The sequence below is a fragment of the Phaenicophaeus curvirostris genome, chromosome 8, assembly GCF_032191515.1.
Source record: "Phaenicophaeus curvirostris isolate KB17595 chromosome 8, BPBGC_Pcur_1.0, whole genome shotgun sequence".
In the NCBI taxonomy this organism is placed as follows: Eukaryota; Metazoa; Chordata; class Aves; order Cuculiformes; family Cuculidae; genus Phaenicophaeus; species Phaenicophaeus curvirostris.
In genome coordinates, this window is record NC_091399.1 from 35,186,871 (window position 1) to 35,208,379 (window position 21,509).

Sequence of the window (21,509 nt, forward strand, 5' to 3'; positions counted from 1 at the left end):
TGTTAGACCCATTGTTTTAGACTTTTAGACTTTGTCTGCCCTGGGAACCATGTTAGAAAAGGTTGGAACTAATAAAATATGCAAAATGTGGTTTTATGGCTCTCCTTTAATGTGTGAAGGGGAAGAAAGGTTTTAGTTAATGATAGCCAGTCCAGTAAGGGAGCTGTTTACTTAATGCTCTCACAGTTATTTTTTTTAATGTGCGTTTTCAGAGCTTTTTCATCTGTGTTTAGTTCATATAGACTAGCATTTTAAATAACATTTTTTACTGATATGTGGTTTTGAGTTATTACTCTGACTTCAGTAGTTACAGTCGTTTTCTTTCTGGCATGCTGGTACAGTAGATCCCAAAAAGCTAAAGGAAAATAAATGAACAGGATTTTGGAAATGGGGGAATTTAAAAACGTAATCCCTATAGACTTAGAATTTGGGTAGAAAGATTGCATCTGAGTTAATTTCCCCGTGAATAAATCTGGCATGTATAAATTGATGTAGCAATAAGAACATTACAGGTTCTTGTTTGATATGGCTGTATATGTTGTGTGACTTTTTCACTTGAGCAATGCAGCCCTCCTAAGAAAATGGAAGCCAACAAAGCCTTATACTGTCCTGTTGAAAACGTTTTCTCTCATCCTGACTTCATATAGTGCTCCTGTGTAACATAAAACCATATCCATTCGGTGTGTGTATCTGAAAGTGGCAGAAAAGGTGCTTCCCTGGCTGCCTCATGTTGATGATAATTTTGGATATTTATTTTTTTTGCTTTCACAATGGGAAGGGTGCTGGCAGTTGTGCATATTGTTTCCCTATGTCAACAAAAATAGATCATAAAAAATGCAAGGAGTAGGAACATACATACTCTGTGCCAGTTGACATTGACTTTGCCGGTTCTGCATATTGGGTTTTGGCCTTTATAGAGGTCTCCTGAGTCTAGGTCCAAGCTGCTGCTGAAAGTGTCTTGTACTTTATGCTTTTGAATATAAACAAGAGGGTGCTTGGAAGAAAATATTCTCTGTGAAAGATCCTTGCATTTCCCTTCTGCTATCTTGATTTGGTGACATGCTGGAAAATCCACCTTTTTTTTCTGGCTCATTTGGGACACTGAAGGGCCATGGGTAAATGAGCCAAACACTAGAAGCAGAATGAGGGGTGGTTGTAGACAGCAGCGCTTTCCTTCAGAACCTAAAGGCTGAGAGAATTTTTTCTGTCTGGAATGTCCTGCTCTCATGCATTAGGTAGGTTCACTTTTTGTTTGGATCAGGAGTCTAATCTTTTTTCCCCTTCTTAAAAGTAATATAAAAATGTCACTCCGCTTATATTAACAGTGGGTGGAGATTCATTTAGTTCTCATCTGATCCTCAAAACATGGTTTGCCAGGCTCATAGAGGTGTTATGGCAAGAGCACCAGTGGCAAATAGCTTTTTTTTTTTCTTCTTTTTCCTCCTTAATATCAGAGCTAAAAATGTGGTCTTGACTTATGTACGGGATTACTGATTCATTATTGGTAAAGGTATATAATAATATATCTAAAGCCTACCATGGTTTATAAATACACAAAACATATATAACTTAATAGTTATTTGTGCTGAATCTTTTTTTTTCCCTGCATAATCTATCTACCTTTGTTACGGAGGGCACTAATGGTGCATTAATGTAAGCAGCAAACAGCTGCATTTATCTTCATTTTATTCTTCCAAGTCATAGCAGCATGCTAGAACAAAAGCTGTTGTCTATAGCAAACCTTCTGAAGTCTTTTTGAGGGCATCCATCTGAATAGACTTTGTGGTTATAGAAGGGCTGATGCTGTAAGTATTCATTCCACTAATGGTCTCATTGATTTTTATTTACACTCTTTGCAGGCTGAGTCTCAGTTTGAGTAAGAATTGCAGAATCTATGCTGAATTCAAGAATTACAGGCATATGTTAAACTAAAACAAGGTTTCTATATCTGTCTTTAGGATGCTTAATCAAAGTGGTTGCTCAGAAGTAGACTGTTCAGTCTCTAGTGAAGCAGATGAGAAGCGCACTTAGTAAGCACTGTTAAAAAACAGGTGCATAAGTTTGAAAATGTTGATCCAAATCACATTATTGTAAGTAGCAGGGAAATGTCATGACTTACTGAGATTAAACAAAGACCTGCTTAGAATCTTGTGACTTCAGCTCATAAATGGATTTCATCACTCATTACAGCTGCATAAACAAATGCATGTGGTATATATGCATGTTTTGTTTTTGGAAGTTGTTGTTTTTAAAATCCCCTCAAGAGTTTTTTTAATTGCTCCTAATGAGCCAACATTCCTTAATTCTGGAGCGATGCCCTGTGAACCTGAGCAGCATGGCACAGTCATTGCTTTTAAGGGAATAGCTTGCCTGCTTTTCTCCCTTTCTGGCAGCTGTACCGCTTTGGCAAGCGAGTTATTTTAGAGAAGAAATTTACAATATGAAACCTGGTGTCAAAACTTTTATTCCTTTTATGAAAGTAGTCTTGCCCTAGTGCTCCTTTGGAGCTTTAGAAATGTAATCCCAGCCCAATCAGCAATTGAGGAAAATCCCATGCAACGCTGAGCTCATCTTGAATAAGTTTGTCACATATCTAGACATTTTTCAGTTGTTTAATGTAATTTTTATGTTGTTTGTGGCCTTGTTTCTCCTGATGGGCCTCTCCTAAGGAATCCTAGAAACAGATGCCTTGTGATTATCCATGGATAATTAGTACTTCTCCCATGTTTTCTTGCTTTTATGTTGCAAATGGGATGTGGCAAGACTAACCAAAGTTTTGGTCTTCCTGCTGTGATTATTACCTGAAGGCACTAATGATGGCAGTAGTTGGTGATGTAGAGGAGATATTTGTCTGTGAATTTTAAATGTGGTACAGATCGAAACTATCACACCATTCTCATATCCCTAGGTTGCATGTTGCTGCTTTCAGCTAAACCCGCACTGCTCAGCATCTGGAGGCAGGCAGTTATCAGAGTTTAACCTTGAGAAACTAAGATGGTAATTCTTTGAATTTCAATATACCATTTCATATTCAGAACTGGGATGCTGTATTATTCCTGGATGGAGAGTGTTTAATTTGACTATTACACTGCAAATTATTTTTTTAAGCATACCTAAAGGAAAATTACTTTAATTGCGTTCTTTTTGCCAAAGAAAAAACATTCAAGGGCATTCCATTTTTGTTGCCATTTTCTGAGAAGGATTTAAAAATCAAATTTTAAAATGGATAACTCTGGGGAAAAAGTTTACTTGTTTCCTATTTTACTCACAGCCTCCTCTTTTTAGTTCTAAAAAACCAGAGTGAGGAAAATAAAATAAGGGGCATTTCATGGTCAGGGATGCTTCCACATATATCGTATATAGATGGATTTGGCCCGGTGCGGTTTAGTTTGTTTTGCTCCCTAGAAAAACAAAACAGATAATAAAAAGAAATATAACTTAAACTGAATGAAACTAAAATTTGTATTGGTTGCTTGATGGAAAAGCAAATTTTTAGGCAGCTGGGGAGGAGTCTTAGTCATGTGTGTTCCTACAACTTACTACGACAAATTCCTGAATGTCTGAGGCTTTAAGTGTCCTGCCTCTTTCGTTGAAGTCTTCAGAAAATCCAGTTGCTCATCACCTCTGAAAACCTGCCCTCATCCGTAGGCAGCTAAAAAGATTCCTGACATTAGAGACTCACACTCCAAAATGTTGCCTCAAACGCCTTAAAATGTCACATTAAAATCAAGTACAGTTCACCCACAAACCATCTGGCTTCACAGATCTGAAAATGGTCTTCCTAATTAATTAAGCATCTCTGCTTCCTAACAAGGCCTATTTGAAACGCTTGGAGGCTGGAGACGGCATGGCCGTAGGGCTGCACGGAGCTTGGCCATGGCCAAGGGTCTCCTGGCCAGAGGTGGGCCAAGCCTCGCAGGGAGCTTCGCCCTTACCTCACTGTGCTGGCTGGGTGCTCGGAGTCTGGGGCTGGGGAAATACCTGCCTTTCTCCTTATAAGGCCAGCGAGCTGCTGTGGGAGCCCAGTTCCTGCCCAGTGCTTCCCGGCTCTGCTCAGCCACAGTCCTAAAAAGGCAGTTCCTTGCTCCCGCTTCCCACAGTTGAGCTCCCCAGGGAGGGCAGCCGTCCCGGTCAGGCAGTTCACTTACACCGAGAGCCATGCTTGTGGATTTTGCTGTTGCTTCCCAAGGAAGCTGTTGTGTTTACAAGCACTGCTGGGGTTATCCTCTTGCTTCGTGAATAAACGGTGGATAATGAAAAGTGCGATAGAGTGCAGCGTCTGAGCCTGCAAGCCTCGCTGCACAGGCACATTTCTGCAACATAGAGGTCCCCGTAAGTTCCCACGTAAGGAAGGAGGTACACCGTGTGAAGCAGTTCCGAGCTGTAGTCTTGAAAGCATATTAGGTTATGGTTTTATAATAGAAAGTCCTCAGCAGCAATATGAGCTCAAAGCAGTTCACGTCCTTTTTCCTCCCTCCCCTGGCTGCTGTTCCTGCGCTGCCTTTTTGCTTGTGCTTGCTCAGTTCTTTGTGGGGGATGTGCTGTGTGCTTGGTTTGATTGGTTCTGAAAGCCAGAAAAGAATTTTCTGCTCAGATTTACAGTGTGTCTTCACAAAAAGTTGTGTTAGTGTAACTGAGTGAGTGGTGGGTAGGAAAGAGGGGAAAACCCCCTAGGTTATTAATGTCCTGTGCTCTTCCTAATGTGAAACTGAAGCTGCTGTTCTGTCCTCCTGAATAAAAACTTTTCAGATGCTGAATATTTTATTTGATATTTTTACAGGTTTAATTGAAATTTTCTGAAGGATCTGATTATTGGCTTACTTATTCCACATGCCAAGTATAAGCTTAGTTACAGTCTGATAGGTTTTTAAGGACAAGTTCTTTACTGGAGCCAGATTTTGGAAAGGCTTGAATATGCTAGTTCAGAAGGGAGTTTACATGGGATTTTTTCTTTTTATTAAATCAACAAATCATCCTAGCTTAATTTGAAAAAGTAAAAAGGAGTGTTTTTGAAATTGAAGATGTGTGAAACTCTGGCATGGGCAGCGCACCGAGTGGTCACACACTCATTTCAGAAAGGAGCTGAAAAAGATTCTTTTCTGAGCAGGCTATTTGGGAAGGGCCTGCAGAAGCTGTCTCTGGCTAGTGTGCTCTTTCAAGCGTGCGAGACGTTGGGGTGCAGCTTGCAGAGCTCCGAACTTATTGTACTCGGGCACAGCAGTTTGTCTCTTCAGAGCCACATACTTCTTTCGTTTATCAGGCTGCTCCTGGCAATTCTGTTCAACCTTTGGACTTTATGGCCTCTCTCAGGATGCAGCATTTGTTCCCTAATATCTCTTCTCTTGTCCTTTGCCAAGTTTCCAGCAGGCAGTGAGACTGTGACAAGCAGGGTCACAGGTGTTGAAGGAAGTCAGCAGCACAAACAATTATTATTACCAAACCGGATTCCAAGGTTATAGGGATGAAATACTACTTTTCTTTATGAATCTGTCATGCCATTCCCATCTTCTCTTTTCTTGAGATCATCTGGTGTTTTCTAGCTCATTTTGCATTTGTGCTAGTGCTAGGTGTGTGCCTGTGGATTTAGTAGGTAAGGTTAACAGTATTGATGGTGTAGATTAAAGAAACAAAACAGAACACTATGTACTCATTTAATGTACATTGCTAGCTGAGATATGTTGTGTATTTTCTAATGTTGTTTTTATATTGGTGGTTCCTTAAGTATATCTGTCATGGAAAACTTATTTAAAACTCCAAGAGATTCGCATGTTTGAATGGTGGTAAAGGAGATATCCAGGAAGAAACATAGATCAGACAACAAGGAGCAGGGTGACTAGAAAGAAACATTGATAGGGCAGTAGGGAAGACTGATAACAGCTCTGGTATGATGAGGCAGGAGATGACCAGTGGCTATGGAATTGGATAATTTAGGAGGAAAACTCATTTACAACTATAGGTTTTGGACACTAAATATAGCATAGGAATGTTTAACAAAACCCTAGTTGGCAAAGGGGTGTTCGGGCCTCTGCCACACAAGGTAGGGGGTAGTTGGAAAAGGTTGTGCTGGAATATGGGCAAAACCGCTCGCTAAAGAAATTTTTTTCCCTTTAGGATTTCTGGCTGGCTGCCAGTAGTGGTCCCAACGTGCACTGTGTGTCACCTTCTGTGACCCAGAGTTTTGGAGGATGTTGTTGGGAAGACACACACAGGAAATGATAGTGGGAGGGCTGCCAGAAGCACAGTGGTTATTCAGAATTCAGGAAGTGCCCACATGTAGTTTTTAAAGTGCAAAGCACCTTTCCTGTGAATATCCTGTCTTCCATACAGTATCACTAAAGCAGACTAAACTGTCAAGGTCTTTTAGGAATTTTAGAGAAAAATTAGGGTGGGTTTTTTTTTGACTGTTAGAAAAGTTCTCTATGTATGCATAGCACAGGAATGCACGCAAACTACAGTCAATTTGAATTAATAGCCCACATCTCACACTCAATAGTGCCATTCTCAACATGTAATTGTGCTGCTTTTCTTAGTCCAAAATGTAGCAGCTCTGCATGGGGCTCTTGCTAGTCCTCCTTTATGTACAAACTTGTAGCAGAGCTACTCCGTCAGCTTTAGTGATGTTAATATTTTTTATATGCTATTCCAACTGCATTCCTTTGTCTGAACACAGTTACAATGAAATCAGGTCTCCTTCCAGTATGTGAATTAAGTTGAATTGTAGAATTATGTTTCAGAAAATACAAACCTGCTACTTTAGAAGGTTTCACTGCTTTAACCACACCAAACAGTGAAAACTTGTGAATGTTTTGAAGGTGAAATTTAGAAAACCTTTCAATCACAAAGGTGGTCTGAAGTCCCAGTGCCCAATGGTAACCCTCATGTTAGCCCTGTGCGCAGCCTCAGAACTTTGTTCTTTCTCTAATCATCAATCTCCAGTTAATCTAGTGAGACTTCTTGTGGGAAAAGGTGACTAAAGGTATCTGAATTTGCCCTTTAACCATGTGAGGAATTCCACTACAATTCTGATAACGCAGGTTAAAGCACACTTTAGAACAAGTGGGTTTAACAAGCTAATGTTGTTAAAACTGCATATTAAATGTAATCTGTGCTTATAAATGGGACCTTTATTAGGAGGTGTCACTAAGAATCTAAGCAGTCTTTAATAAATAGCTTATTGCTCCCAGGAATGGGCTCTGTAGGGAGTTTATGTAAAGCTAAAATTTTAGTATTGGTGTATTTGTTCAGTAAGCAATACACTTAAACAGTAAGTGTATTTTGATGTAAGCAGTACGAGCTCATGTTCTAAGGTGTCAATGTCATTGCCAACTTTTTAAAATCAAATTCAGAGAATTTAAGAATCGACCATCACAGCTCAGTGTAATTGTTATTACTTTAGAAGAATATGTTGGAAATTAGGGTAGGAGAGTTTGTGGTGGGAAAATATGTATTGTTAATTGACTCCTGATAGCCTGTGGATCATATTCATTAATATTTCCAAGGCTGTTATTTTTTTTTTCACTAATTGTAAGTCTTTCTGTTTTAATACAAAACCCAAACTCTTTAGTGCTTGCAATAGGCATCCTAAAGGCAAACGGACCGATTAAAGTGCTGAGTAACCTGATCTGACCTCATAGGTGACCCTACTTTGAGCAGAAGGTTGGACTGGATGTCCTTCTGAGGTCACTTTCAACATGAATTATCCTATGGTCTTCTGATTAGTAAAAATGATTAATGCTATTCTTTTATATCCTTTTGGGGGTATCATACTTTGAACCTTTTTGGGATGGTCACTTTTCAGAAAACACTATAACACTGAGCATTGCCACCTGCTTAACTGATCACACAGTCAGTCCCACTGACGTGAAATGGTAAGGAGATGTGATGTTACCCTTTATACACGGTTACTCAACTGAGAATGCCACTGTGAAGACAGGATAGTGCTAGAGCCCCAAGTCAGCATGTTCAGTTTGTCACGGGAGCTAGACCATGTGAGCATTATCTACTTTTTACAAAAGTTACTTTAAGAATATTTGATCTGCCCTGCCAGCAATGCATGATAAGGCTTTTCTAAAATATCACGGCTCAGGATTCATTTAGGCTGGGAGGGAAAATATAATGTGTCATCTCCAGGCATGTGAGATGTCTTCTTTGTATTCTTGAGGTTGTAAAATTTATGTGCCATTTGCATTGTAAAAGGCAAAGTAGTGAAATAGTGTCCAGATGCTTAATACAACTCATGGGGCACAAGTTTTTTCACGGGCCCCAAGAGCAATGTATGGTGATACCGAAGGTGCTTACTAAGAAGAAGATGGCATTTTCTTGGGATCTCATCACAAGTAGGTACAGCTCAGCTTTTAAAGATACTAAACTTAAAAGTGATGGGCTGTAAACTGCAGCAGACCAGTGTCTGTTGTGCAAGCTGTTTGATTCTTGTGGTGAGGATGGGAACCTTAAGAACTGGGTAGAGTAGAGAGCAGGAAATGGGAGCCATTACAGCTATCCCAGGGGAAGTGGTTCCACTCATGAATCACAGTCCTAGTTTCGCCATGCTGCGTGGGAGTGGCGTCCTGTCCCAGGCAGATATTGCTGGCTTCTGGGACCTGCCAGGTCTAACTGCTGCAAGGGCAAAAAGAGCAGGAAACTCACAGTCCCACCAGCACCACTCTTCCACAGTCTGCTAAACATCTTCCGATCAGCTGGAGCAGGAGAATTAGGAGGTGGCAAGCCCTGTATGCTGCATGACTTAAGTGATACGGTTGCTTGCTGTTAAAAAGATGATCAGGGAGAGACAAGGATTGCAGTTCTTTACGGAAAGGTTGGACACATAGGCCTTGGGTCATCCCATGGTGGACAGAATTTACTACTGTGTGAGACAGCCAAGGTTGCCAGTTGTTGCCTTCCCCTCGCCTCATGGGTCACACAGCTCTGGCAGATGCTGGAGCCTCTCTCACAGTGGCACAGGAAACTTCTGCTGTGCCTTGTATTCCAGCCTGTCCTAAAGGAAAACCTGTGTGTAGGCTTCTGGGTGCTCTCTTGCTGTGCCAAAGAGCTGCCACACCCTAGTTTCTTCAGGTCTTCTTGTCAGGACACTGCTGACTTACTCATAACGGATACAGACATTGAAACCAAGCAGTCACTCCTCTGCTCTGTGTGCTCTGTGACTCCTAGAGGCTTTTTCAGTGCTGGAAGGAATGTACCTCTTCACTTTGTCTAGTCCAAAGTCCTTTACAGGAGCTGTTTTCATCCATTCTTGGGAAGAGAAGGCAGAAATGAGACAGATTGTGGCAACTCAAGTGTTGCCGTTATTTATCTTCCTAAGCCAAATAATGAGATAAATCCCAAACCCACTACTCATCCAAGGCCTGTGTGTGTTTTTGTAGCAGTACTAGCAATGACTCCACATTGGTGGCATGAGTCTGCTATTTGCAGTTTGAGAGGCAGCATGTGCACACAATGGATGATGTGGAGAAGGGATGGAGCTGCCTTTGACTTCTGTATCTTTCTGCACTGATTAAGAGTATCTTCTTCCATCTCTGATACCAGGGTGTGCAGAGCTGCACCACAGCTCACTCATCAATGAGCAGATCACTTAGAGGTTTCTATTGTTCATAAGTCACAGCAGAGAGAAAGCTAACGCCTGAGTCTCCAAGGCTTCTGGTAACGTTGTGGCTCACCAGAGATCTTTCATCTCAGCCTTTATTTCTTGCTAAGAACTTGTCATCTTAATCATGGAGTTAGAGGTGCAGCACCACGAATAATTTGAGGATCTTAGGTCTTTGATATAAGTTTTAGTTAATTTTATGATATTAGGAAACTGGTGCAGTGGAATTTTTTTATCATGAGATATCTTTGCAGCAGTGAAGTCTGCCATTAAATCTTAATGATAATCTAGGGAAGTGCTTGCAGTTTTGGACAAAAGGTGGCACTTACCTAGTAAAGTTAACAAGGGAGAGAAAGGCTCTAGACCTGATTGAAGTTACCTAAAGCAGGTCTATTGGTCCTTTGTGGATGGACTTCAGCTTTGTCTGCTCATATGTCAGGGTAGTCAGATGTAAACTATTTCTGTTAGGGAAGTTGAGTGTTCATGTTGAAGTAGCTTGTGGCCTGAAACAGTAACCTCTGCCAAGGGTCTGAGTTCATTAGGACAGGATTTAGCTTATTAGGCAAACAGCTGTGCCAGTGCAAGTTTTTGAATTTCATGTTCCATCTGACTTGTAGCCAGTGAGTTCAGTCTAGTTTGTAAAATGCAGTTCATGTATGTCGTGAAGGGGCTGTAAAAAGATTTGTTGAAGAGACAAAGGGGGAAATGTCACATCAGAAGTCTCAGGCTGTGTGGGAGGGGAGAAGGAATGAATGTACCTTTTCTGCAGAAGTTAGGTTTAGCCAAAGGACCAGTCTCATTTATAGAAAGCAAGCTGGTCTGGAGGAGCTATGTGCTTCAGAGGAAAGTCCTTGCATCTTCCTGGATCTTGTACCCTCACAGAGGACCTAGCAAAACCCAGAGAATTTGCTAGAGCTATAAGGAAACTGAAACCAGGTAATCAATCTGCACACAGCTGATTTCTGGGTTTTCAGGAGCAGCTTTGCGCATACTCAGTCTGCTTTGTTGTGTTTTCACTATCATACAGCCCACCAGGATTACACAGTGAGCAGGGATCCTTCCCCAGCTGCCGTTACAGGGAAGAGTGTGTGCAAGTTACGGGGGAATCATCAGGGTCAACAGAAGGCTCAGACTCTCATTCTCTGGAAGGAGCACTGGAAAGAGGATCCACACTGTGTGCTTAGGAAAGCCAAACTAGGTTGATGCCTGGCCTTTGCTCACTCCACAGGCTCACCACACATTATACCATGTGGGTTAGGAAGCTGATTACATGTTCAACAGAGAAGCATGATCAGATCTGTTGTCTAGAGACGGTGGTCATCTCTGCTTTCACGAGCATCTCAAGGACAGTGCCTTCAGGTGAATTCCCCACCTGCCTTGAGGCTTAGGTGAGAGAAAATAGGAGGGTCTTAGTGGCAGGGAGGTTAAAAGAAGAATTTTACAGAGAACTGGAAAGCGTGGAAAGGATTTCAGGGGTGGGTGTGCAGTATCTTCTGAAAGGCAGAAAAACACTCAGAAAAATTGGATCTATTTAGATGGAAACAACTTATTTGGTATTTGGTATCTGATATTTGAGACATCTGACAAGAATTTCCATAGTCAATACACTTTTTACTTCAAAAGGTGTAAAGACATTATTCTGTGTTAGGATGAACTGAAAGCAACTCAAAACACCAACTACCCCTCTGTAACTTCCATTTTCCTAGGTAGGTGCAGCATCTTGGAAGTTTGTCCTTCATGATAAAAATAGGACATCTTTTAATTTCTGCGTAATAGAACAGTCTTCTCAAAGTCATGGTAGTGTTTGTTGTACAATACATTAAATCAAACTCTGTACCTGAACATAAACCCCACCAATCTTACAAGTTATTTCATATGTGTTATTTTATGTTTTTGTTAAAGACAATGTAGTCAATAAAGTCAGGAGGGGAAGTGAAATTGCTTGCTACTGAGTTTTAGTTGTTATGTTAAATGTAACAGTACCGCATTCCTGGATGGGGAATATGCATGAGGTGACAGGTGGATGCAGATGGAGCACTAGGAAACTGGAAGGTTAGGTCAGGCCACTGATGCCGGGAGAACTGAACAAGAGCTAGGGCTAAGATTCCTGGTAAACCTTCAATCAGATATTCAAGCTAATAAAAAAGAGGCTTAACCTTAAAGACATCCTTTTCCTGGTGGTTTCTTGTACTCGTGGGTGCCAAGGGTTGTTGTGGTGTTACGAGCACAGATCCGTGACAGCAGCCTTTAAAAGTAGTGTATGCAGCTCAGCTATCTATCCAGTATCACTGGAGCATTAGAGAGCACATGAGCTAAATTAGCATTTCTGATTAACCTCTGCTTTTTGTGCAAGTGTTCCAAGGTGTTAATCCTCATGTTAGTGTACTGAGCTGGCAAAGCTTTAGGTTGAAATGCAAGCAGCATCTTAAAAAAAAGCTACAATGTTTTTGTCATTATCTTGACTGGTAGACTGGACCCAACTTGATCTGATCATTTTGCAAGTACTAAGTGTGCACAGACTGACAGCTTGTATGTGGAGTTTTATCTTCCAAAAGAATTTTTACAGTCTTTAGTTATAAGCTTCAAAAATAGTACAGGTTTATAACTGAAAGACTGGCAGATGTTTAGCTGTTATGGATAAAAACAAGGTTTAAGTACAGCTGTTAATTTCATGTGCTGGTATCTTATAAAGCAGTGCTGAAGACGAGTGTGTTATAATTGGCTTTTAAGGGTGCTGGCGCCCTAAGAAATAGTTTATATCTCTCCTTCCTATTCTTTGTAACTCTTTGTAATGCTTCCAGTGACTACAGTGATATACTTAGATAGAAAAGCTGATGTACTGAAGCCTTACCCTAGGAATGAACTCCACTAATCAACTGCTCATGACTCCAACAGATGTTTCTGGTTTTCAGACAATTGGAACCTCATGTTCTGGTATTTTTTTTTCCTTCTTTTCGTACTAGCAGCAAAAGCCCCATTACACATGCAAGGTTCAAAAACTTGTCACATGATACCAGGAACAAATTGTTAAGCCAGTCAGCAAAGATCAGGTTTGAAGTGGTGGTCTGATGAAGGCAACTGGGTCTTGGAAGCTGGAGGAGTGGTTTACGGAACTACCATGCTGTGGTTTCATTGTAAATGCCAATACTCTATTTCAGCCTCTTATGAAATTTGGAAGTGTCAGATGAACTCAGATCACAACTCTTTTTTTCAAAAACTGAATCACTTTAGGATGTGGAGATAAAGTTAAGTGATACTTTTGAGGATATGAAACCACAGAAAAGGGATGAAAATTGTTTATATGAGTTGTTCTATAAGGACTTATCTCCTGCGGCAGGTTAAAATTGGTGATTTTTCAGACATAGTGGAAATACAGATGCAAATAATTTACTTTTACTTTGATTTGTTTAGTCTGTTGCATTTAACTCATTATTCCAAGTTTTTCTAAATGATAAGTGACCAGTGGACCCTTGATCAATCAATATTTTTGCAAGATATGGGCAGAAGAGAAAATAATGTGGGGTGAAAGGATAATATATTGTCACTCCACAAAGATGCAGCTACTCTGCTGTCAACAAAATCAAAACTACTTAGTGGAAACAAAACACCTGTTAAAGAGTACAATGAAGCCATTACTAACTCTAGGCACTGGAGACACACTTCTTTGGGATTAAAGCAACTCATTTGCAAACCATTCCTCTGTTAGCAGTGAGTAATTAACTATGAACCTTCCCCTGCCCACAGCTCACCCGTGCTGGATTGATTCAGGAGCCATGGCAGAACATGGCTAAACAGGCACCGCCAGGAAGTTTATCAGCTCACTTTGTTAGCTAAGCAGGATCCTAACCAAATGCAGGATGCCATAAACGGAACTTGTTCCTTTCACCCTTTCCCAAAGTAAATAGATTAACTTGCTGCTGTTGGTGGCCTTGACTGTCACAAAAAACAGAAATACAAAGAGCAGCGTGAGTTGCAAGCTGTTTCATTAAGTGAATGAGGAAAGATGAGAGGGATGTTGACTGCCTCTGCAGCCACTTGTAGGATACGGGGTACTTCTGAAGCATTTCTTAGCTGATAAAGATTGAATCAGTTAAGAATATGGCCAACAATATGCATTGAGTAGGTTCATAGTTGTTTTCAAACTGGTGGTACGCTCTCTTTGAACATCCCATTCCTTCCTGTTATTTTAAAGCCAAACTCTAACCTCCTGGTGCTGTTCGCATGTATTTGATGGAACTTGAACTTAGGTTGAAGGCCTGGAATGTAGAAGGATTTGTGATTGCATAGAGGTGCTGTATTTCTTTCATGGCTGTGGATGAGATTTCTTCGTTGCTGCTTGCAATCTCTGTGTAGAGAAGGAAACTGAGAAGCCCATAAAAGATGCATAACAGAAAACCAGTGGGTGATCCTCATTAGGATGTGTGCATAGAGTGGTGGGAGTAGAAGAAGAGGAATTGTTAGAGGAGAGAATTGTCTTCGTCTAAGCCAAGACTTCCAGAAGAGCTTGATTAGAAGTGCTGAAGTTGACTGAGAAGCCATGGGGAGCAAAAATTGAGTGTTGCTTTAAAACTTTGGCGAGTGCCTTTTGAAACCAAGAGAAGAATGATTTTGGTGGAGTGAAGGAGCAGGAGGTAGAACTGAGCAGAGTCTGACATGAACCTGGGGGCAGAGAAATGGAGATGTTGTTGCAAATGGTGAGCTCAGTGGTCTGCTCTATTGAGTGGCCAATACTGAAAAACGCAAAGCTGGGCAAAGAATCAATTCAGGTTCTTTTAAGTTAGCAGAAATTTAAATGAGCACAAGCATGTGCTGTAGAGAGAAGGAAAATAAGCACTGGAGCAGAAGATGTAAGGATGAACAGAAAGAAAACAAGGTTGATTTGTGGATCAGCAGAAGGGCTAGAGGGAAAGCAGCTAAGAGGATTTTTTATGGGATGTGAGAGGGCCTTATTGGCAGAGAAGAAAAAGAGTGCATTGTTCATTATCAGTTTATCTCTTGGAAGTGATAAGCCAGGTCCAATGCAGAGAGAGGTGCAGGGACAGAAGAAAATGGAGCATTTGGGCAGCAACAGTTTTGAGGTCTGGTCAAAGGAGCTAAAAAGACTGCTAAGATAGTGAATGTAGATTGCAGATAAATTGGAGGTTAATTTCTAGTGGTAGAAAGGTGGCAGGACGGAAAAGGATTGAAATCAGTCTTCAGGGGTAGCCTTTGACCAGGAAATTTCCTTGGCAAAAGCAGAGGAGGCAAGTATGGGAAAAGAAAGAAAAGGATTAATGGAAAAGAATAAAATATGCAGACAAACAAGCTTGTTGATAGGAGAAAGGGAAGATAAAAGTAGAGGGAAAGACTGAAGGATTGAAGGATGTCACTGATGCTAACGGGAAAGAGCAAGATGCAAGATCGCTGTCAGGCAGTGCTGTAAGACTCTAGGGCAATGACTGAATTTGGAAGCTCGGCAGCAGAGCAGTGGAACGCGCAAAAAGCTTTCATAAATTCAGGTTGGAGTGTCAGACACTGCTGCAGCTGCTTCCCTCTGTTTGTGAGCAGAGATGTGTGTCACTGTCAGCCTTGTCAGGCCGTAAGGTCTGGCTGAAGTGTGGCCCTCCTGCTCTTTGGATGCTGGGTGCCAGCATGGCCAGACCTTCTCTCTTGCACTGTCTGTTCTGATAGGTTTAGTTTTGTTTCTTCTCTGCCTATAGGCAGTCCTATAGCGTATATAAGAGACTAGCTTTTAAAAGAGTTGCTTCTTAGATTAGCCTGTCAGTTGGTGACAGAGCTGATGTAGAGCTCGCTGAAATAAATGCAAAGACTTCGACTGATGTCAGTAGGATTGGGTCAGTCTATGTCTGATTACGTCTGAAGAAATTTCTTCACGATGAGGGTGGTGAGGCACTGGAACAGGTTGCCCAGGGAAGCTGTGGCTGCCCCATCCCTGGAGGGGTTCAAGGCCAGGTTGGATGAGGCCTTGGGCAGCCTGGTCTGATGGGAGGTGTCCCTGCCCATGGCAGGAGGGTTGGAACTGGATGATCTTTAAGGTCCCTCCCAACCCAAACTATTCTATGATTGAATTTTACTTTCCCCTTAGCTGTGTTTTCAATCTCTTTCTTTCACGTGTTTAGGAGAGTTACACTATGAAAAGCACAAATCAAAATGCATCTAAAGGTAGATGATAAGAGGTAATAGCAGTGACAGGAGCTGAAATGTTGAGAGAATCTTTTGGACTTAACAACTTCTACAGTGGTGGTCTCATCTGAAGACTGTGATCGGTGTTCTGCTTTCTGAAGTATCTAGCAAAGATACCTTGTTACCATGTTAACCTTACCTTTGAAAATAAACCTGGGGACTACAGAGAGACCAATAGTCTGAATGGTCAGTGAGAATAATTGCAACTCATTCCCCAGACTCAAGGGTTCAAATAATTCCCAGACACACAGAGATGAGAGAGAAGATATGTGGTCAGCCTGACAGAAGCATTTCCCCTCCCTGTTCTGGGGCCAGAGGAATTAGTAAACCAAAGCCAGCTTTGCCTGTAACTCTAATGAAGGAACTTCTGTAGATTTTTGGATGGGCATAAGAAAACTCTGTTACTCTCTGCCCTGCTTCCAGCCTTGTGGCCAGGGAGTTGGAGACAATTCCTCCTTCCAGGAAGGATTTCCAAAAGTCTCAAATCTGCTGTAGGGTTGACTCGTAGTAATCCCATGTGTACGTGTGTGTGTCTAAAGCACATGACCGGGGTGAACAGGTCCACTTGGGAGGGCGATGATGGGAGATCTGCTCTACTCATAGCCAGTCAAAGCAGTGGTTGTGTGGGCTACCTGGGGTGGTTCACTCCTTGGGGGTTTCGGTCTGGCACCTCTCAGTACCACGTTCATGCGCTCGCTCACATACACACAGTGCCATCAATGAGGAGTCATCTGCCGGTTGTACGCCCACAGAGCACATCAGGAAGGAAACGGCTGGTCTCTCAAAGTCAGGAGTATTTACAAAAAAAAAGGGGGGGAGGCGTGGGGGGGGAAGGCAGCAAACAGCAGGCAGCCTGTGTGTTGTACCAATTCCTCCCCGACTGAAGGAATCCTTTGCCCCATGATTCATGCTGAGCTGTCCACTCCATCCGGCAGCAGCCTTGTCAGGCAGCCACCCACTTTAACTGGGTGCTGGCTCTGCCACTGCTGGTACTGGAGCCTGCAGCGTTTCAGGATTCTTTTGTTAGTCAGGGCACTGGCACTTCCTTTGGCATTTGTCAGTCTCCAGGAAGCTGGTGTGTGAGTAGGGGCTTTTTTTTTTTCTGTTTTGTTTTTTTATTATTTTGTTCGTTTACACATTTGGAACCTGAAGTTTTGATTCAGATGGCTTCCTTGCTCTCTGCTTCCTGTAGGCTGAAGTCTCTGTTTTCTGATGATTAGCCGAAAGCAGCTGTTGTGGCAATGAAGATGTCTCAAATCAATCCTATCCTGTCTGGCTTTCCAGGAAGAGCCGCCCCTCCCCTTGCTCTCCACGGCCCCTGTCATCCAAGACTGAAATTTATCAGAGCTGCTGCGAGCAGGAAATTAGCTCCTTTACAACTTGTTCTCCACTGCTTCTCATTCACTTTATTGTTTTAACGTTTTCCAGAAAATAAGGCAGAAAACAAACCTGCTTCCTCTTTAGGGAAGTTGTGCTGTTAACCTGTGAAATGCTTATTTCCCTGGCAGAGCACTTCTTATCTTTACAGCAGAATCACAAGATTAAAATCAGTTTAAGTTGAACAGAGATAATGAATAAAACACTGGAAAACATTTAGTCATCCCTTAGCATCCTGAAGATAAGGATTTCTACATATAGGCATCAAAAGTTTAATGAACACCAAGGGAGGGATAGGCTCAGGAAAAATGGAGAGAAGGGTGCTGCCTACAGACTTAGGAATGTGCCGGTGAGGAATGTATTTGGGGGCTTGGGACTTCAATACCTATGTTAAGTTAACTTGACTTTCCTTGAAGATCCTAGCACCTGCTACTTCCGTGCATGCAAAACTCACCTTAGAATTGCATTCAGGTAACAGAAAAGTGGGGTTTGCTTATTTATTTCTGTCTTTAAATATGGATATATTCATGTTTTCTGTGTGTCTTTCCAGCAGCAACATTGGGAGATTATATATATATATATATATGCAGAAAGAAGACACTCTCTTAATTAGTATCAGACACTTTTGGTGTTATTGAGCATTAAAAATAAACCTCTGCCTTTGCCAGAAGTAAATTTGGCAATGGTGCTCTCCCTGCTGCAGGAAAACAATGCCTCTCTTTAGAGCTCAGAACCAAGCTTTGGCAATGTGGTGAGGCCCGATCTCCATTGATCTCAATAGAAAACCTATTATTAGAAAGATCCCTGTGACCACATCCTGCCTTCATTTTGTGCTGGGAACCACCACTGAGGTCAGCAGGATTTTTGTGCAAATATTTATGGCAGGATATGGCCCACTTCGGGGCATTCTGAGGGCTGACGAGCCTTCAGCTGAATTGTTCCTTCTTCACGTTGATCCTGTCAACCCACTAAAATCTGATCTGGGAACAATTCAAAATCTCACCATCCAAGCTGGTGTTGACTGAAACCAAGTAAGTCAGCTCGAGCAATTTGAATGCAGACATGAGGCAAGACTCTGGCATTGCACAATGTTCTGACTGGTTACGCTGTGCCTTGAACACTGCATGGGTTGTATCCTTCTGACTTTTCAAGACAGCAGCAAGGAGTAAGTTGCTGCTATGATGGATATGCCTGTAGCTTCGGCAAGTGAAAACTGTTGTTAATTGAGTAACTCAAGATTTTTGTTCTCAGCAAATGCTTTGCATATGTGACTAGTGCAGCGAATTTCCTGCTTGCCAAATTCAGTTCTATCAACAGTTATTGGAACCACGAGCTCGGATAGCAGAAGGAATGCTCTCTCTTTTTTTCCTTTTGATATGGGGAATAAATGAATTCTTTTCGGCTTACTGTACATCCGTGTTTTCACTGGACAGCAGAAAACTGTGTCACTGACTCATTGTTTGATCTTGGGTAAATCATCTAATCCTGTCTATCCCAGTACCCTTGTGTGCATAAATAATGTAATGACTCTCATCTGTCTTCACAAGCTGTTGGAATAACTTCGGTTTATATAGTTTTAGCTTTACTTCAGTCTTTCCCACAATGCTTTATTGGTGAAAGAAGGAGGCTCTTACCCAAGTCAGAGCCAAAAGGTTTCTTATTCCTGTCTGGGTGCTGAAATAATCAGCATACACAGGTTTTTATAGTCTGCATAAATGACAGCATTTTAACTAAAGCATTTCTCACACCAGGGTTTAAGTAGGGTAAGGCCAGGGTTTAAGTTGATACGAATTTGGCACTGCAGAAATTTCTCTGATAAAATGGCAACCTGGCATTTTCAGCAACAGCTGTTGGGGCCCAACTGGAAAGTGGGAATATACCCGTGCTGTGAACCTAAGTCATGTACTTCAAATCTCTGTACACTGATTCCCTGTAAAAGGGAAAACAGGCGCAACAAATTGATGGTCACCTAAAAGAAGTTACACTATCGCCTTATTCATATGAAGAATGTATTTTAGATGAAAGCCTAAAAACTTACAGAACAAACGAAAAGCTTAATAATTTCCCTGTGTATCTACAGTGATAGAGAGAAAAAAACCCAACATAATAAAACCAAAAAGAACCAAGAAAACCCCAATCCCAAAATGTGACCTGAAAAAAATAAATGGGATGATCAACAATAGCAAGCCTGTAAAACATTTTCAGCTACGGACTGCACAAAATGATTCTTTGTGTTATAATCTGCATCTTGAGGCCGAGGACTAACGTGGTTTATGGCCTCCTCCTGAAGTTCTGTGCCTAGAGAAAACGTCACTTTAAGGCTGGGAAAAAAGCACCTTACTAATAGCAGAGCTTTAGGTAGAAATGTATTAGTTTCAAAGAAACGTGTATCTTGGAAATCTTATTCACTCAGAGATTAAACTTTGGGAGGGAAGAGACTGCAGGATGTGAGGATCAGAGGGTACAGGAGAGGGGTGATATTCTCTGTAAGAGAATTCTGAAGGGATGCAGGAGAGAAAGGTTTGTGTCTGCTGTTTTTTGGGTTTTTTTTTTCACCTGACTCTTTGGCTTTGGTGAAAAAAAGTCTACTTTTCCATTTCAGTATATCCCAGTGCAAGAATACAACTAAAACCTCAAAAATGGTTGTGAAATAGAAATCTTGTTTGCCAGACAGTTGTGCGCCTGAACAGTTCTGTGTTTGTGGAGGGCTGGAGAGAGAGGTTTCCTCTTAAACAGGAAAAGTGTAATCCTGCTGCTGCACCTTCATCAGAGGAGATGTCTGGTTCCCCAGTGCAGCTCATTGTAAGCAGTTTGTGTTCAGTCCCACACAGCAACCATAGCACAGGCAGTAAGTGCACCAGTGGAGACAGCTTAGTGATTAATGTGCTGAACTGGGACTCAGCTTTGGTTCAGTTCTGGCTTGCCCAGAGATTTCTTGTTTAATCTTGAGCAACGCATTTAATCTGTCTGTGCTTCAGTTTCTTATCCGTGAGAGTTTGCCTGCATGAGGCATCAATAAACTGCCTTAAGTGCAGAAGTGATATTAATTTAGTGCAACCTGCTAAGCAAGCTAACTGCTTTAAGGTTAGTTCACGCCTTTTTGGAATAGGCTTAAGCTGAAGTAGCTAATTTTTAACAGACAATACGTATTTTGACCATGTGCATCTAAAAACCTGATTGACTCAAGATAATAAAGCTGAAAGGTCAGCTAAGAAATAATCTTTTCTCTATACCTTGTCCAGAGGGACAGAAACTACCTTTTGTCCAGCTCCCTACACAAATGATCAAATAGTTTCTAGACAATCCTATAGGTGTGAGTCTACCAATACCCTGCTAGTTGGGGCCCTTATCCTGTGAGCTCCCCGCCTGAAAAGGCCCTCTATTCATGTATTTTTTGGAGGGAGAATGAGATACTCGGACTTCAGAAGGGGCACAAAACCTTGTCAATGAGATTTCTTACAAGGCTCTAATAGAAGGTGAGGGAAATCTTGACATTGGTCTCCATTGTTGCAGAAGAAAAAACAGAAGAAAGCCCTGAATTCAGTCATTTTATTGGGGCCCTTAGAATGAAAATGTGCCGGTTCAGCCTGCACAAAGAGGTCACATCGTTGAAATGAAAGGGAATCTTTTGACTGCTTCCTTCTATTGTCTTATCTTACTATCTGCTTTACCACCCATGTTTTTTTTTGTTGGAATTAACACCGTGTTCCCAGGAATAATAACTGCAATAATAGAAAATTATTGCTTTGCAAATAATTTTGGAAAGTACATACGGAAATCTTTAGGAGTGAAGATAGCTGCAGTGGATGGTAGTTGCTACTAGCAATGAAAATGTTTGGCTTAAAGTATAAAAACAAAATAACAAAAAAGAAGCATGTCAGAGAGTCTGAAATTTCATCTGGGTAGATAAATGCATAGGGTGAGTACACGGTTCTCTCAGGCACTGGAAGGATGGAGGGGAGGTGGTGAATACCCTGAAGTCCTGACCTGCCTTTGCAAAGTTCTCCTTACCACAGGCACTAAGTGTTCTTTAATGCAAGTCAAGCACTCCAAATGAGGAAAGAGAGAAATTAGTCTGAACAGGAAGCTTCAAATATTCTAAGACTAATTGAGTTTAGATAATTAAGGGGTTTTAGAGCAGTAATTCAGAGGAGAATGAGAGGGGAGGACAGTTTAATTGAGATTGCCTGTCCATCTGTGAATTCTCCATGCAGCCTTCTGTGGCATGTCCCGGTTGTCATTCGTTCTGACCTAAAGGAGTTGATGTCATTTGTATTGACCTTATTAGTTAGCAACACTGCAGGCTTCAATTTGCATTTTGTAGCTATTCACATACTGCCTGTAGTCC

The 21,509-nt window shown here is 41.5% G+C and overlaps 1 protein-coding gene across 2 annotated transcripts in view; it reads left to right on the forward strand.

The window, feature by feature from the left end:
- The window catches only part of LOC138723044 (uncharacterized), an 88,158-nt gene that overhangs the window by 11,270 nt on the left and 55,379 nt on the right, over nt 1–21,509 (forward strand). The window lies entirely within an intron of this gene.